Source organism: Leopardus geoffroyi, chromosome D3 (genome assembly GCF_018350155.1).
Source record: "Leopardus geoffroyi isolate Oge1 chromosome D3, O.geoffroyi_Oge1_pat1.0, whole genome shotgun sequence".
In the NCBI taxonomy this organism is placed as follows: Eukaryota; Metazoa; Chordata; class Mammalia; order Carnivora; family Felidae; genus Leopardus; species Leopardus geoffroyi.
In genome coordinates, this window is record NC_059339.1 from 40,262,246 (window position 1) to 40,281,265 (window position 19,020).

The following is a 19,020-nucleotide window of genomic DNA, read 5'->3' on the forward strand; positions in this document are numbered from 1 at the left end:
GCCCCAAACAGGTTCACGGTCTCCAGGGCATGATGAGAGAGAGGAAAACTAAGGGCGAGAAGCAGCATGACTGCTTGGGACTTTTTCAGCATCCTTACCAGCCTCCTCTGAGCCCCTGGGGCTCCCGGGAAGTACGCTGCGGCAGCTGTGGGTATCAGAGGTCAAGCCCACCGTGACCCGCTGCTTGAGCAACTATCTCTGGGGCAGCTTCTTGGCTGAGGGCTGTGGAAGCTTGAAGGCTTGGGAGCATGCTCTGTTGTAACCGTGTTAGAACATGTGTGCACAGGGGGCTGTCTGGAGGCCAGTGTGTGTGTGTGTGTGTGTGTGTGTGCGTGTGTGTGCGTGTGCGCGCGCTCAGTGCATGCATTCTTGCTGCATCTGGAATGTGAGATTTTTGACCAGCATGCTCAGTGGAATGTGTGTGAAACACTCTCTCCGGATTCGAAATCAAACCTCAGATGGTAGTCCTTACGAATGCTTAGCTGATTACTGTACTCGCTCTTTTCCATCTGTGGTATGAACTCAAGGTCGCTTCATATAGTGAATCATGTCAAGGAATATGTAAATCAGCGGAGGGGATCCGCTGCCAGAAATGAAACCTACCTTTTCTTTCAAAATGACTCTGTTTTGGATTATCGTAGAACTCTAACAATAGCATTAATATTTTAGGTAGGTTCTTTTCTTTTCTCTTCTTTTCAAGGAAAAACAATTCTCAAAGTGGTCAGAGAAAATCGACAAAGATTCCCCGTGCTACTTCCCACCACGTATTTTTGTCATGCAGTTTTCTTCTTTCCCTTTCTCTGGAACAGAGGTGCCCCCTTCAGCATTTTGCAGCCTCACCTATTTGAACAGGAAAAAACTTTGAAATAGTTGCAAAATTTTATCGATAACACTGATGAACTCCAGACTCTCATTTTAGACTGATAATCCCAAACTGGGAGAAAATCCGGGTAAGAGAGAAACATCCAGAAGCAAAGTGGGAGAAAGGGGAGATGGGCGGTGGTTGGGTGACTGGTAAAGGGGGAAAAACTCTTTTGTCCCATGGGAGCAAAACCGTTCTTACCAAGAATTCCATGATAGAATCTCCTAAATATTCCTCTTAAAAGGGATGCTCCCTCTGCAAATTGAGGCAGGGCGAAGGGAGGGAGCAGGGCACATGTTTCCATAAGTGGGGCCAGCACACCAGTCTCATCAAGGAGAAAGGAGAACGCGGGTCACAAAGAGCTGAGTCATGCCTGAGTTAGACCTGCCCTGACTTCTACAAGCAGCAATTTCTTGCAGGGAGGAGGGGTCCAGCCCCAGCCTGAAGCTCCTCGTCCAACAGGGGCGGTGTGTTCAGACACGCGGGGAGCATTCAGGCAGGAGGCATCCAGCCTGGAGGGACTGGATGAGACTGCAGAGGCTGATGACAGGCCTTTGTGACTGATAACCAGGCTGTGTTGCGTGATGAGAACTTGCCTCAAAAGCGATTTGTTTATACCGTATGGGTAGGTGAGAATCCAAAATACCAAAACGCCACCAACTGCTTTTGAAAGCCCACACGAGGGAATGAAGTTTGGCTTTTTTGGAAAATTCCCATGTCTTTAAAAATGGGACCAGATGAGCCTCTGTGCAAAAATCTACCAGACGAGATGATTATCGAGGCCCTCGCCCGCAGTCGCGTCCTGTGTGGGCATGCTGTGGGGCCTCAGTTAGCTTTAGAGGTGAAACTTGTGTTCACAGTAAAACCTCACACTCTCCACGAACAGCTTCCATTTCATAAACAAAAGTTCCCCTGGGCATGCGGAGCTTTTGTTTTCCTTTTTTCCTCTTGTCACTTCATTTTATTTAGATATGTTTTAAGGATCTTACTTCTCCATGGTAATGGCCCATGAGCCACAATCCCCTTCAGAGCAGGGGCTTAGGATTTTTGTCATGTTCAAGGTGGTGCTCTCGACGGCCTCGTAGCCTCTGACCCAGAAAATGGTATGACTCCTCAGGCATAGGGAAAAAATAAGCAAAAGCTTTATTCAATCTTTGTTCCCAGTTTTCACATTCATAATCCCCGCAGCTTAATGTCTATATCATAAATCTATAAAAAAATGAGTTGTTCTTCTGATACGAAGCTATGATCCGACTTCACTTACATAAAGTCCTGAAATACTCGATTACTGTGCTTAAGAAGGACTATTTTCCATAATATGACATGCAGTGTGTCTGTCGTAGTCTGTTGGGCTGCTGCAACCAATTATGGTAGATTGGGCGGCTTACACAACAGAGATCTGTTCCTCACCATCGAGGAGGCTGCAAGTCCAAGATCAAGTCACCGGCAGTTTCAGTGTGGGGCGCAGCCCCTCTGGATTGCGGACTGCTGGCTTCTCACTGTGTCCTCACAAGGTAGAGGGTGCAAGGGAGCTCTACCCGACTCGTGAAGCTTCTGCCTTCGTGTCTCATTCACTTCCCCAAAGCCCCACCTCCTTTTTTTTTCCTTTAAAAAAATTTTTTTTAATGTTTTGAGAGAGAGAGCAAGCGAGTGCATGAGCGGGGCCGGGGGTGGGGGTGGACAGAGAGAGGGGAGACACAGAAAATCGAAACAGGCTCCAAGCTGCCAGCACAGAGCCCAACGCCGGGCCCAAACCCACAGATGGCGAGATCATGACCTGAGCCGAAGTCGAACACTTAACCGACCTGAGCCACCCAGGTGCCCCCCAAAAGCCCCACCTCCTAATACCATTACCTTGGGGGTTAAGATTTCAGCATGTGAATGGGGGTAGGGGGAGACACAAATATTCACTCCATAGCAACCCCAAGTGAATTTAACACTTAAAGAAATATTGCAGTGACTCAGTTGGTTAAGTGTCTGACTTCAGCTCAGGTCATGATCTTACAGTTCTTCATGAGTCGGAGCCCAGCATCCTCTGTCCCCCTCTCTCTCTTCACCTCCCTCTCAAAGTAAATTTTTTAAAAATTAAAGAAAAAAAGAGAGAGAGTTATTTCTGCAAAGAAACCCAGTCCTCCCTCTTACAAGGATAACCTGGAAACAAATAAATGTTCTCTTCTCAAATGTATTCTGCAGAGACTTACCAAACTTTGGGCAAATTTTTACTATTCCGTAGCAATGTCTCCGGGCGGGATGAGCATTAAGTTGAGAATTTACCAAATAGCCTCCAAAAACTAGGCTCCTCCTGAAATGGCAGAGCTGACCCAGTGTGACCCAGAAACTGGAAGATGAGTCAAGGTGTGCCTAATTTCCAGTCCTTCTCGGAGTTACCCTTACTTCAGGTAGAGTTAACGTCGAATAACCACTGGCAGAGTTTCAGAGCTCTCTCACATTTATCTTTTTTTTTTTTTAAGTGTTTCTTTTTCCTCTTCTTCCCTTCCCCCTCCTTCCTCCTCTACTCCAGCTGCATTTCTATTTCTGCTCTGTAATAGAAAGTGAATGGGAGACAGGAGAGCCTTCAGGCAATAGAAAGCTAACCACTCACTGGATGGGTTTGCCTTGTTGCCCCCATAAAATGGAGATCTCTATTTCTCAGGGCAAGGATAAAGACTAAACAATATGATATATGTAAAGGACTTAACACCACGTATGGAATACAGTAGGTACTCAATAAGCTTTTGTTCTCTTCCTTACTCTTCCTCTTTCTCTACAGCCTTCCTCAGGCTTCCTGCAGTGCCCGTCCCCCCCCCCCTCCCCTCCTTCCCAGTGTCACTAGCAAACAAGTAATTACTTCCACTAGGATTATACTGTAACACGCTGTTGAAAGTTTGATTTGGGGCAAAGCCATAGACAGACAATCAGCATAAACCCTTGCTTTCCCTGAGAGAACTCAGAGAGAAGCTCCTCACATAGGAATAGGGTTCCCGGATGACCTCACCAGCAGCTGTGACATCTCTGTGGAGGCGGGAGCAGATGCCTGAGTGAACAGTGCCAGGAGCCAATCCCAATTGGGGATGTCTGTTCAGATGGAACTATCCCCTTACCAGTTCTTCTAGTCTTGGGGGCTGGGAAGACAGGGAAGGTTTTCAGGCTGGTTCGACAAAGTGTTAAAGACTGAGTTCGTCAATATTAATAATATTTTCTTACGAAGTAGTTTATAAATTCACAGTGTTCCCGAGAGTGCTGTTCGTCAACACTGATCAAGAACATAGTTTTCAAATAAGGAGACCTAAAGGGATTACAGCCACAGCTATCCAGAGAGCAACCTTCTATAAATCTTTGACTTTCTGTAGCCAAAAACTAATAAAGTCTCTGCTGAACAAGCAGCCTTGAAAACCTACAACAAATTAACATCACCAAAGCACCATGCCCTACCCTTCACCACCCTCCCCAGGGTAGGAAACAGAAATTTATCCAATCAAAGACAAGCTGTAAAGGAAAATCTACCGATTTTAGACACCGATTTCCTCTCTTTCTCTTCTTTTTGTTTTTGAAGAGTGTAAGTTTCAAGGTCTATGTGTTTGTTTTTATTCTTTTTAGCAATCTACTGAAAGTTTTCAGTGTAAACAAAGCGCCTCCTTTAAAAGAATAACTAACCCTATTAAGCTTTGTAAGAAGGCAGCTTTTAGGGATGGTGGTCTAATTAGCAGTCTTTAAAGCCAATTCAGTAGTGACCTCAGAGCCAAATCTACTAGTTCAATCCCAAATTTAGAAAACAGCTTTTACATTTGAAACCTGAAATTGCAGTATGAACTTACTGTTAATTTGGGAACATACCATAATTTAGACAACTGCTAAAATCAGTTGATGCTTTAGATTAGAGCTTGACCTCAGAAATCACACCCTCTTGATTTATCCACCACACCCATTAAAATTAACTGTAAACTCAACTTGACATTGATCCCATGTACATTTGGTATTTATCTAAGATGTTTACATATCTTAAACGCAGCCACAGCTGCATATACAACAGTTCCGTTGAAGTCACAAAGGCTTTAAGTTGAAAGAACATACATATGACTTTTGTTTGGTTTCACTGACAAAAAAGCCAAAGCCTTTTTACAATAATATGTCAACGAAATGCAAAAGCAAGTGCCAGTCCCAACACCTTAGGGATCTGAAATGTTCTGGAGAGATGTACGGATATTCAGGTATTTCCCAGTTTTGTTTTGTTCTTAGAAATTCAAATTCTTGGGGCACATGAGTGGCTCAGTTGGTTAAGCTTCTGCCTTCCGCTCGGGTCATGATTTTGATTCATGAGTTTGAGCCCTGCCCTGGGCTCTGTGCTGGCATCTCAGAGCCCAGAGCCTGCTTCGGATTCTGTGTCTCCCTCTCTCTCTGTCCCTCCCTCACTTGTGTTCTGTCTCTCTCTCTCTCTCTCTCTCAAAAATAAACATTAAAAAAAAAAAGATTCAAATTCTTTTCGAGTTTATTTATTAATTTTGAGAGAGATACAAAGCATGAGCAGGGAAGCGGTAGAGAGAGAAGAGAGAGAGGCAGAGGGAGGGAGAGAGAGAGCCAAGCAGTCTCCATGCTGTCAGCACAGAGCCCGACGGAGGGCGTGATGCAGGGCTTGACTCAGGGCTTGATCTCAGGAACCATGAGATCCTGACCCGAGCCGAAATCCAGAGTCAGATGCTTAACTGCCTGAGCCACCCAGGCACCCCAGGTATTTCCTAGTTTTAAGGCACATGTATGCATAGATGAAAACAGAAAGCTACTGGATACAGCTCGGTGGAGCATAGTGTTTGATGAATATATGCCTGTCAGGAAATAGTTTTAATTTCCTTTCAAACCTCTGTATCCCGTTGTTGATTTTATAGATCGCCTCCTCAAATATAAACTCCTAACAATGAGTTTGGAACATGCTCTGTTGGAAGAAAGTACAGAATAGTAACAAAGACATTCCTAGTTGCAAACTCGGCAGCCATGACTTGTTGGCGGTGTTGTAATCAGAAGCAGGTCACTGTCTCTGGACCACACTTGGCCTCATCTGTAAAATGGGGTGAAAGCTACTTAGCGCTCCAGATGATTAGAGGCTTAAATAAAATGAGATAATGGTGAGTGTTTGGCCTATAGGCACTCAATATATTTTAGGTGTTTATTTATGATGTTTTGTTGTTCTTACTTTTATTACATTGGCTCAAAGCTCCTAGAAGCTGAGGGGCCCCTGGCTGGGTGCGTCCGTGGAGCACCATGCAAGTCTCCATCTCCGGGCTGTGAGTTGGGTATAAAGATAACTTGAAAATAAAAAAATCTTTCAGGGCGCCTGAGTGGCTCAATCCATCAGGCATCGGTCTCTTGACTTCAGCTCAGGTCATGATCTTGTGGTACGTGGGACTGAGCCCCACGTCAGGCTCTGCACTGACAACACAGAGCCTGCTTGGGGTTCTCTCCCTCCTCCTCTCTCCCTCTGTCTCTCTGCCCCTCCCCCACTCACACTCTCACTCTCTCTAAATAAACTTACAAAAGAAAAGGAAAAAAATCTTTAAAATTAAGAAAATAAACTAACTTCTAGAAGCTGAATTGCCAGGTCAAAGAGCAAAATGCATATGTATTTGTGCTAGATATTGCCATAGGCCCCTCCACGGAGACAGTGCCTTCTCCACTTGACCAGCAATATATAAAAATATATAAAATGTCTATCCCCTGGGTGTGCTTTTTACATCCTGGACAAATAACTTGACTATTGATAAGACAGGAAGGCAAGTCATAATACAAAGAGCTAACATTTGTTGAGCACTTTATAATCTGTTCATAATCCTAGCAAGCAAAGAGAACACATACATGACCTCATTAAAACTTCACAGTAACTCAGTAGCTCCTTTTATGATCATCTGGGGTTTTTTTTTCCAAAAAAATTTTTTGATGTTTTTTTATTTTTGAGAGAGAGAGAGACAGAGTGCAAGCAGGGGAGGGGCGGAAAGAAAGGGAGACCCAGAATCAGGAGCAGACTCCAGGCTCTGAGCTGTCAGCACAGAACCCAGTGCCAGGCTTGAACCCATGAACAGCAAGATCATGACCTGAATGAAATCGGACGCTTAACCAACTGAGTCGCCCAGGCACCTCTCGTCTGGTTTTATAAAGGAAGAAACCGAGGCATGGAGAAATTACTAACTCAAAGTCATAGAATTTCAAACCCAGGACTGAGAAATACTCGAACCCTTGAAGTCGTCTGCCACATCACCCTCCTTCTCTGTATGTCTGCATCTCCAGATAGGCTAACAGTGGTTTTATTTTAGTTTGTTATAAACTGTGCAAGGGATATGGCACACAGTGAAATCTCCTGCTTCCAGGCACAATCTCACCAGATTCAATGAGGGAGCAGCCGGTGACTTTTTGTAAAGAATTACAATGGAGCACAAATAAGTGAACATAATCCGGAGTGTGTGTCTACCAGTGATAGGCACTGGTTTGGCTGGTCCTGTTTAAGAAGGGGATCTAGATGTTCATGGAGACTGTCCCCTGAAGACACTGAACAGAAGGAGCACCATGCCCTGAAGGCGAGGTTTTGAGTTTCATCTCGGTACTTACACTCTTGCCTTAGGAGGCAAATCACTTCCTTTGTGCTCAGGTGTCCTCATCCTGCACCCATAATCAGGCAATTTAGAAACTTCACAGGCCCAGGATTCAGCCACCTTGTATATTTCAAACATTTTACAATGATCCTCATTCCCATTAATGAGTTTGCTGTAAACATTTTGAAAGAATTTTTATCTGTAATTAAAATTACAGGGCCCCTGAGTGGCTCAGTTGGTTAAGCATCGGACTCTTGATTTCAGGTCATGATCTCACGGTTCATGAGTTCGAGCCCCATGTTGGGCTCTGCGTTGACAGCATGGAGCCTGCTTTGGTTTCTGTCTCCCTCTCTCTCTGCCACTCACCTTCTCGTGCTCTCTCTCTCAAAAATAAACATTAAAGAAATTTTTTAGATAAATAAAATAAAATAAAATAAAATAAAATAAAATAAAATAACATATGTAAAACTCATTTCATTTATGATTAGCTATCATTCCTTGGTAATCATACATACTTCAGAATTCTTCACAAAATGAAAAATACCCAATCTACAAAGTGTTTTCAAATGTAATGGAATTTTGTTAACAGTATGTTGAACAATTAGTGATGTTAACATAATGGTAGTTTAGAACGGTGTTTCATTAATTTTTTGTTAATTTTGATTTTGCAGTTTTTATTCATGGTTTAGTGCCAGTAACTCTTTTTCCAAGACTCAAATATTTTCTATCCTCTTGATGAAAGTCTCGTAAACCAAGGCCTGGCACCCATGGTGCATAGCACACAATAATAATACCTATTCTATGTCCTTATGGGATTGCTATGGGGTTAAGTGCTATAAGGGGCTGAAAGCACTTCTCATCTCTAGAGTGAAGTGTTAATATTTGCTATCATGAATTTGTTGCTATGTGTAGAAAAAACAACTTACTATTGATATTGTAGAGGACCAGTATATAAAGTATACCCTTGAACAATGTGGGGTTTGGGGGCACCAACCTCCCACATAGTCAAAAAGCTGCATATAACTTTTGACTCCTGCCAAACTTAACTACTCATAGCTACTGTTGCCTGGAAGTGTTACCAATAACATAAGCAGATAATTAACACAAATTTTGTATGTTATATATATTATATACTATATTCTTACAATAAAGTAAGCGAGAGAAAAGAAAATGTTATTTAAAAAATCATGAAGAAGGGGCGCCTGGGTGGCGCAGTCGGTTAAGCGTCCGACTTCAGCCAGGTCACGATCTCGTGGTCCGTGAGTTCGAGCCCTGCGTCAGGCTCTGGGCTGATGGCTCAGAGCCTGGAGCCTGTTTCCGATTCTGTGTCTCCCTCTCTCTCTGCCCCTCCCCCGTTCATGCTCTGTCTCTCTCTGTCCCAAAAATAAATAAACGTTGAAAAAAAAAATTTTTTAATAAAAAATCATGAAGAAGAGAAAATACATTTCCAGTACTGTACTGTATTTATCCAAAATAAATCCACATGTATAAATCCACCCTTGTCGTTCAAGGGTCACCTGTATATAATATACCGGTGTGTGTGTGTGTGTGTATATATATATCCCGGTGTGTGTGTATGTACATGTACATGTGTGTGTGTGTGTGTGTATATATATATATATATACACACACACACATACATACATATACATATGTATATATAGAGAGAGAGAGAGTATACCGGTGTGTGTGTATGTATATATGTGTGTATATACACACACAATATACTGGTGTGTGTATGTACATGTGTGTATATATATATATGATATATATATATATCATATATATATATATATATACTGTACATTATCTTATTTTTGTAAAACAACTGCCCTTAGAATCTTTAGTAATATGCATTAATAACTATTTACTAATATATGATATATAATATCTCATTTATAATTAATATCTATGTATGATAATATCTATATATATATATATATGTGCACAGAGTAGTATTTTATTTGAGAGCGAGAGAGAGAAAGAGCTCGTGCAGGTTGGGGAGGGGCAGAGAGAGAGAATCTCAAGCAGTTTCTGCACCATCAGTGCAGAGCCAGGTGCGGGGTTGGAACCCATGAATCATGAGATCATGACCTGAGCTGGACGCTTAACCGACTGAGCCACCCAGGCGCCCCTGCATGGGGTAGTATTATATAGAAATGCGTTGTCTTACTTTTATAGAACACCTGTGTAATTGTGTTGGCTGTGCTTCATGAAGGGTATGCTTTCAGTGTAGGGTAGTTGTTGAGAGTTCAGTTCTGGAGTCTGACTGCCGGGGTTTCAACTCTGGCTCTCCTATTTACTAGCTGTGTGACTGTGGGCAAGTTAACTAACTTCTCTGGGCTTCTCTTTCCTCACAGTTGAAATGACAATAATTAATGTATGGCACGTTGCATGCACTCAATAAATGATGATCATACTAGTAACAGTAACAGTAGACCTACTAGGAAAAAGGAGGCTGAGGGTGATTCCGGACATAAGGGTTTACTGCAGAGCAAAGGAAGCTGTCAGGGTGTTCCACTTCCAGGGGTGGTCATGACTTGGCTCTCAGCTGGGAAAGGTCTTTTTATGTGCGCATTAGTGTTGGAAGGACGCGGGCATGGGCGCCGCTCAGCTTCCCTCACCGGTGTGTCCTCAGTGGAGAACGTCGGGTGGGGAACATGACTGGGTCTGACTACCCAGCCTCCCCATGTGCCAGGTTCTCCTCAGTTTGGGAGCTTTGTCAATTTCCACTACTTGTTCAGCCAAGGATTCATTTCAGACCCCAGTTAAGGGGCGCTGCTGTTTCTTGCCATGGCAGGCTCTAACTTTTCTGGTTACTTTGAAGGGCTTTTGAAGATCATATCCTAGTATTGCACATTAGAAAGAAATCTGGTTTTGATCGCAGGAGTGGGCCATTTTGCACTGGTTGGCCCAGAAATCAAGGAGTTGGGCGGGAGGCTTGGAAGAAGAACCCCTTGGCTTTAAGAACAGGGCAGCATGGCTCTCAGCCCAGAGCAGGCCTTACACAGGACTTTTATGACAAGTTAGTCCATTTCTTTCTCTGTGCCTATTTTTGTCAACAAATATTTATTAAGCATCTATTGTACACATGACACTACTATCCTAAGAGCTATAAGGGATACAAAAAAGAAGAACCATCATATATTCTATCTCATTAGGCTAATGCATTTAAAAGGCAACTCTTGGGGCACCTGGGTGGTTCAGTTGGTTAAACATCTAATTCTTGTTTCAGCTCAGATCATGATCTCACAGTTCATGGGGTTGAGCCCCGTGTAAGTCTCTGTGCTGACAGTGTGGAACTTGCTTGGGATTCTCTCTCTCCCTCTCTCTCTGTCCCTCCCCTTCTTATGCTCTCTCTCTTCCTCAAAGTGAATAAATAAACTTTAAAAATAATAAAATAAAAGGCAACTCTTAGGGTGCCTGGGTGGCTCAGTCAGTTAAGCATCTAGCTCTTGATCTCAGCTCAGGTCTTGATCTCAGGGCCGGGTGCTCAAGCCCCGCATTAGGCTCCACGCTGAGTAGGAAGCTTACGTAAAAAACAAAATAAATAAAATAAAAGGCAATTCTACGTATAGTGCCAGTGCAATTATGTCAAATGATATATTTCTTATCTTCACCAAACTGATGCTTCATCATCACATTCGTCGAGCACATTCAAGCACATTCGTGCTTTTTGTACGGGCCCCTCTGCACACAGAGCACCCAGGCCATGGGCCACAGCTTTGGAAACTTCTCTATTTGAAACCAATGGCAGTAGAAAGCTATACTAGGGAACCAAAATTCAGTGCAGCATCAGTGTTTAAGTTCTTGTGGGGTTATTACTGAATCTGGAGATAAAATAGATCAAATGAATGACACATTATACAACCACTGCTGCCTAGCTAATAACCACTTTGATACCCTACGCTGATGTGGCAATTTCAGCATCTTGGCAAACTTTATGCTCCAAGGAGACTCATTTAGAGCTGTTCTCTTGATCATACAGGAATCAAACAATGACAGAATCAAGTACGATGGAATAGAATGTCTTTCTGATGTTAAAAACAGCAAATACACAATGCCTGAAGGGCTGGATATTATTCTTTCAACTCGCCCACTCCTAACCATGTAACATTAATAGAAGAGCCACTATGATCTTTATAAAGTACAAAATTAGTTCATTAGCAAGATGATGTTCAGAGCAGTGAAATGCACATCAACGTGACTGAGAGAAGAAAGCGGAAGCATCAGATCACGAGACGAAAGAAAAAGACAAAAGCAGTCTAGCAGAAAAACAAACAAAATGGATAGTGAGACACCAGTTGGTTTGTGAATTGAAAATATCTCAAGTGCCAGCACAACAGAAGGGTCGCGTGGGTCCGTCTTTTTAACAATTGCGGTTGATCTTTACCACAATTCTCCTATATTAATATATTTTTTAAAGTACTAGAAAAACATTTTTAAAAGAGTAATCAAAATCATGGATATGAGAAAGTGGTTCCAGAAGAAGTGTGGCTACCTCTACCCAATAAACTACCCAACACACTGCCTTCTATAAGGCAGACAAGAAGAAAGACTCTGGATGGAGAATTGTCTAGAATCTGCAGCTTGTCTATTTTCTATTACTGGAGTAGGGGGCTTAGAATTAGGAAGAAGTAAAATTCCTTAATTAGCCTTTGCCTCTTTCTTGCTTTATGACTACCCCTATAAATATCCATAAACATACACATACAAAATTATAAAACAATAATAATAAAGACAGGGTATCCCAGTTGCCCATTAGGTAATCAGGCTCATCTGGGGTCCATTTTGTGGTAGTCCAGTTTTGTTCTTAGGGGAAGATTAGCCACTTTAGAAAGACGTATGAACTTGGAGCGCCTGGGTAGCTCAGTAGGATAAGCATCCAACTTCAACTCAGGTCATGATCTCATCGTTCATGGGTTTGAGCCCTGTGTCAGGCTCTGTGCTGACAGCTCAGAGCCTGGAGTCTGCTTCAGATTCTGTGTCTCCCTCTCTCTCTGCCCCTACCCCACTTACACTCCGTGTCTCTCTCTCTCTCTCTCTCTGAAAAATGAATAAACATTTTAAAAAATTTTAAGAAAGACATATGAACTGGATTCCGATATGCAACATATAAGTGAAAAAAAAAAAAAAAAAAACTGTATTGAGCCAGGCACTATGGAGGTTCAAGATTCAGAGATGGTCAAGATATGAAGTCTGCGCTCCTGGGGAGACAGGAATCTATAATTACAGTGTAGTGATGAAAGATATGAGAAGCACCTTCTAAAGGTTAAGAGAGGACAGGGACAGAGTAGATTAATTCAGGAAGGCTTTATAGGAGGGATAATAACAGATATGAAATTTAAAACATGAGTATGAGTTTGCCAGATAAAGAAAGGGCAAAACTTACAGGCACAGGGAACAGTATGCGTCAAGCTGCAAGCAGGAAAATAAATAAGAGAAAGGAGCAAAAGTTGTAAAGGGAGAGAACAGGAAGAAGCAAAAGAGAATGGATTAAGTTATAAAATCCCAACACAGAGTCTGGACGTCATCCTTAGGAAGTGAGGAGCCATTAAAGATCTTTAAGCTAGTGAACCCAATGATCAAGTTTGTCTCTTTAAAAGACAACATCAGGCTGGCACCTGGACGGTTCAGTCAGCTTCAGCTCAGGTCTTGATCTCATGGTTCATGAGTTCAAGCCCCATGTCAGGCTCTGTGTTCACGGTTCACGAGTTCTAGCCCTAAGTCAAGCTTTGCGCTGACAGCGTGGAGCCTGCTTTGGATCCTCTGTCTCCCTGTATCTCTCTCAGAAATAAATAAACATTGAAAAAAAAAATTTTAATAAATAAATAATAAATCAGGGGCACCTGGGTGGCTCAGTTGATTGAGTGACCAACTTGGACCCTGCATCGGGCTCGCTGCAGTCAGCGCAAAACCCGCTTTGGATTCTCTGCCCCCCTCTTGCTCTCCGCCCCTCCCCCTCTCATGCTGTCTCCGTCTCTCCCTCAAAAAATAAATAAAACATTAAACAAAGAAAGGGATAATTCAAAAGACAGAAGCAGAGAATCCCGTGATTATTATGGAAGACCCTGTCAAGACCAAGGCAATCTAATCTGTTCCATGAAGGAGATTGGATTCATGAAACTGACAACGGTTTAAACATAGATATGAGGGAGGGGAATGTGGGGTTACAAATTGGATATTACCAATTTATTTTTGAAGGTTAGAACTAAATGTAAGGTGGTTTGATTCAACAAGAGTTAAGTTGGACATAAGAAAGTTGTCAGCAAATAACCAATTGCAAAATGGAGATGGTGGCCTGTTGGAGGGAATCCCCATTAAGGTACATCCCAGGAAGGTTCTGGCATCCCCAGGAGGTTATCCTCGGCCAATCATCTACCCTCTGCACAGGAGAGGCCACACTTGCTGCTCCTGTGTGAACGAATGAATTGGCTGCATCAGTGATAGAAGTCTGAAAACTTCCAAGAAAGTGGAGTCCCTTTCATTGACAAAAGTGAGACAACGGGGTGCCTGGCTGATTCAGTCAGTAAAGTATACAACTCTCAGGCTCATGAGTTCAAGCCCTACACTAGGCGTACAGATTACTTAATAAAAAAAATTTTTTTAATTAAAAAAAACGGGATAGGTAACCAGACTCTTGACTAGTTTGTATATGAAACTTTCTCTAATCAACAGGCTAGAATGGTTGGCTTCCTATTACAGTCATTTCTATGATTATTATACCCATTTCTCAGCCTCATTCCAAACCCCACTCTAACAGAAGCTAGGAAAAGGTCTCTTTTCTAATGTTACCCAGAATGTCTCATATCAGAAATAAAATTAGAAAATCTGCTCTGCTTAAAAAAAAAAAAAAAAAAAAAAAAAAATATATATATATATATATATATATATATATATATATATATATATATATATAATTAAGCTGAAATAGCAGGTGAGAAATTAAATATCTGGTAAATATTAGAATTATTTTATTCACCGCTGTCAAAATCCATCTGTGCAAATATAGGACAGATAGAGTCCCTTAGTTCTTGGAGACAAAGATCATTATGTAAAAACATGGTAGCTTTCTAATTACCTCATTTCGTGTAGTTGGCTCTAACAGCATAATTTGAGTTAACAATCCATGAAACATTTTGCATAAAAACCATTATGTATGACTTAGTAGGTCATGAAATAAGAGAACTCCTATAGAAATACAAGCAATATTCTCAATATAATTTCCGTATGTCTGAATTTTATTCACATAATGCTAGGGCATGACACATAAACAAGAAATTGAAAATGTGAAGAGAAGCAAACCCAAGGGCACTGGACAATGATGAGTCAAGTTAAGAAGTTAAAATGTCTTTTAACCTTTTGGAAAACAAAGTTGAAAAGGAGATCAAAGTTTTAAATTAGAGGAAAGGATCTCATTTGGATAGCAATAGATACATAATATCTGTTTTTTTCTGTAGAGAAGATTATAAAGACTATAAAACATTATATTGCATTTTTTATTTAATTTTTTTTTTTATGGGAGAGAGCAAGGAAGAGAGAGAGCGGGAGAGAAGGGCAGAGAGACAGAATTTCAAGCAAGCTCAATGCTCAGTGCAGAACCCAATGAGGGGCTCGATCCCACAACCCTGGGATCATGACCGGAGACAAAATCAAGAGTCAGACATTCAACCAGCTGAGCCACCCAGGTGCCCCAAAACATTATATTTTAGAAGAATGATTCATTTTTTTTAACTTAAATTTTCTTCTGAATGTATACAAGAAATACAAGTTTATGGTAGAAAGAAGTTCCAAATATTACTTAGTTTAAGGAAAAAAGTCTCCACAATACTCATCCAGTTATAATATCCAAGTGTTTGTGTATCCCTGCAGATTTTTTCCATGTGTGTCCACCAATGGAATCATAATTACATAATATATACACAAACAAAATCATTCTAATCTGTTCTACAACTTATTTTTTCACTTGACATTGTATCTTTAGTATCTGTCTACATTAGCATAGATAGAAAGTTACTTCCTTTTTTTTTCTTTTTTTTTCTTTTTTTAAAGTAAGTTCTACCCTCAACCTGGGGCTTCAACTCACAATCCTGAGCTCAAGCATCACCAGCCAGGTGCCCCAAGTTATTTTCTTTTTAATGTCTGCATAAGATTCTACTTTTATGGATGGCCAGAAGTTACTTAACGTATCCCATTATGTAAAGTCAAGTAGTATTTAGTAATTTTAGAGCTGAAGTTCTTTAGAGGGTCCCTTTGACCCTCTAAAATTATAATCAAAATTTGTATATGTGTACATGTGTGAATTATTTCCAGAGAAAAGCATCTATAGCTTTCAACAGATTATCTAAAAAGTCAAAGACCCAAAATGTAAAAGAGCCTTTCCATTGTAGAATTTGTAGAATTGCAACTTCAATGAAGTTTCAGAAAACAGGACTAAATACAGTTATAGAATCAGGTTTCTAAACTTTTTAAAAATCCAAACCATCTTTTGATATACTTTACATACATACATATACCTAATCACCCTTGGCATAAATCACCTCCTTCCATTCAGAAATTCTGATATACTCCTCTAAGGGACATATGCAAAACATCCCCCTTTCCCACTCCCCTCTCTCCCCCACCCCCAGTCATAGGAAGAGTCATTCATATAGCATTTCCAGCTAAAAAGATTTGGTCAGGCTTTACTTTCAATCACTGTAATATAAAAGCCAATAGAGATTTCATTTTACAAATTTAAAATTACATTCTTGTAGGGCTTCACATCCTCTAATATGGCAGGATACATACATATATAAGTATACATATATATCCTTCAAAACATCAAAGATCTAATGAGTTAATAAGGAGTTACTAGAAAGCAGGAAGTTAGAGGTTTTCTTTTTTTTTTTTTTTAAGATTTTTTTTTTAATGTTTACTTATTTTTGAGAGAAAGAGAGGAGGAGGAGGGGCAGAGAGAGGGAGACACAGAATGTGAAGCAGGCTCCAGGCTCTAAACTGTCAGCACAGAGCCTGACGCCGGGCTCGAACTCACGAACCATGAGATTGTGACCTAAGCCGAAGTCAGGTGCTTAAAACCAACTGAGCCACGCAAGCACTCAGGCGCCCTACAAGTTTAGATTTTGATAATATCCTAGAGTAGGAACAAATGGTCAGATATTAAAGCCCCAGTCTTCCCAGACTGGGAAGATCTAGTAAGATCTAGAGAGATCTAGTAAGAAAACTATCCCGTAAAACTGGCATCCCAAAAATTTACACTCTATAGGTAAGCATGAACCAGAAGGTAAGTCTATCCCCATGATCCACGTCCCATCCCCCCACTCTAAACAAAACAAAACATATATACACCCAAAAAACCTCCTGTTTCAGTACTAAAGTAGAGGAAGGTTAGCCATTCATGAGAATTTGTAACCATACATGGATTTCTTTCACATCCAGGCTCAAAGTTGCATCAACTGAGTGATTGGTTCAAAGGACCTCAAGCTCTGAATATTTCACTGATAACCCTTTACAGAAAAGGAATACTTTTCTAGGCCACAAATAACTTTACAAAATAATTTTCCAAAGAAAGTGATCTCCCCACTGTCAAAAATAACTAAGCACACAAGGAAGCAAGGCACCATCAGGGAGAAGAGAACAGTCACACCAAAAATGAAGATGTTAAATTATTAGAATTAAAATAAATAGGCTTTTCCTTTCTAAGAGAGGTCAATCTTAAAGTTTGTGGGATTCGGGTGTTATCATATAAATATAATTATACATATGCAGGCTATGTAGAAATAAATAAAAGATGAGCTTTCGAAGATCTACAGGGAACAAGAAACTAAAAATGATTAGGAGATTTGAAAAAGTAGTTACTTCTGGGGAAAGGAGAGGTTTATAGTGGGGAAAAGATGTAGAGGGGGCTGTGAGTTGGGCACTTTTAGGGTGCTGATAGCATTCCATATCATGAACCTGGATCGTGGTTTGTAATTATTTTTTTTTTGTATATATATGTATTTTCTTTAGAGACAGCACACATGAGCAGGAGAGAGAGGCAGAGGGAGAAAGAGAGAGAATCTTTTTAAAAAATTTTTGTTTATTTATTTTGAGAGGAAGAGAGAGAGAGAGAGAACACATGTGGGGGAGGGACAGAGAGGGATGGAGAGAGAGAATCCCAAGCAGGCTCTGTGCTGTCAGCGCAGAGCCCAATGGGGGGCTCGATCTCACAGACTGTGAGATCATGACCTGAGCTGAAATCAAGACTCGGACACTTAACCAACTGAGCCACCCAAGCACCCTGGGAGAGAGAACCTTAAGCAGGCTCCATTCTCAGCGCGGAGCCCAATGCAGGGTTCGATCCCATGAGATCGTGACCCAAGCCAAAATCAAAAGTAGTACGCTCAACCGACTGAGCCATCCAGGCACCCCTGGATATTCTTTAAGAATGTTACACAGAGAGAAAGGAGCTCCTCAATAAAAGCATAATGAAATAAATACATTACAAGGTAAACTGTGCTTTTTCAAATTACAAAACTACCTCCTGTCTCCTTTTTCCTCCTGAAGATTCTGTTATGCCCTCCGGAGGCTGCAGAATCAGCTGGATGTTCTTTAAGGCCCCAGAGCACAGAGGAGTGACTCTAGAGATAGGGTAGGAGGAACCACACATGCTCAAACAGCCCCTTCTACCCCACGGGTCTGTAAGGGGCAGGGGAAACACAGTGGAAGACTGAAGAACATTCCCACTGAGCAAATCTACTCCCTGCATTTTTATACCTGGGACCTGGTCCTTGTCTGAAGCCAGATTACCTTCTCCAGTCTGCCCTTCCCAAAAGCATATATAACCTAAAGTATTAGTCATCACACACACCAGAAATAATTGGTAAAAAAAAAAAAAAAAAAGTTACTAATGCTAATAAAATATTAGGGCTATTTTTATAGACCATGTAATTCTCTCAGAATTAAATGTTTAACAGCTTGAGGTAGAACTCATACCATAAAATTCACCCACTTAAAGTATGTAATTAGATGTTTTGTTTTTTTTAGTACATTCACAGAGTTGTGCAACCATCACCCACAATTTAACTTTGGAACGTTTTTAACACCCCAATTAGTCTCCACCCCTACCCCAAACCTAGGCAACTATGAATCTACTTTCTGTCCCTCAGAATGAAAATTTATGCTTTTGGTTTAACTGCCTTAAAGCACACTATTTTGTATTAGGAATCCTTGAAGCTGCTCCAAATCTAATCTCCTGAAAATAATTGCTAAGTCGGCCTCCGATTGTTTTGTTTGGGGCATTTGTGTGGCTCACCTTGAGAAACATTACACGTGCCCAGCAGCTCCATGGCAAATGTTTGACCTGGGGGCAGTCTCTCCCCACCACCCCCTCAGGCCCAAACACACACGCAGCCTCTAACAGGGTGTGATGGCAGAAAATGCCAACACAACAGCTTATAGGTCTTGGCCACCAAAGCTAATAGGTGGAATACGTGCATGCCTAGATAACTCCTGAATAGTTGTAGAATTTGGAAGGCATACAATCAGGCATATAATGGTGAGAGCTAGATTTCCGTGAAGGCGGAAGTGAAGCCTGCTTGGGAG

The 19,020-nt window shown here is 41.3% G+C and overlaps 1 protein-coding gene across 12 annotated transcripts in view; it reads left to right on the forward strand.

Moving 5' to 3' along the window:
* DLGAP1 (DLG associated protein 1) overlaps positions 1-19,020 on the forward strand; it is a 902,804-nt gene that overhangs the window by 784,282 nt on the left and 99,502 nt on the right. The gene's annotated exons all lie outside the window — the stretch shown is intronic.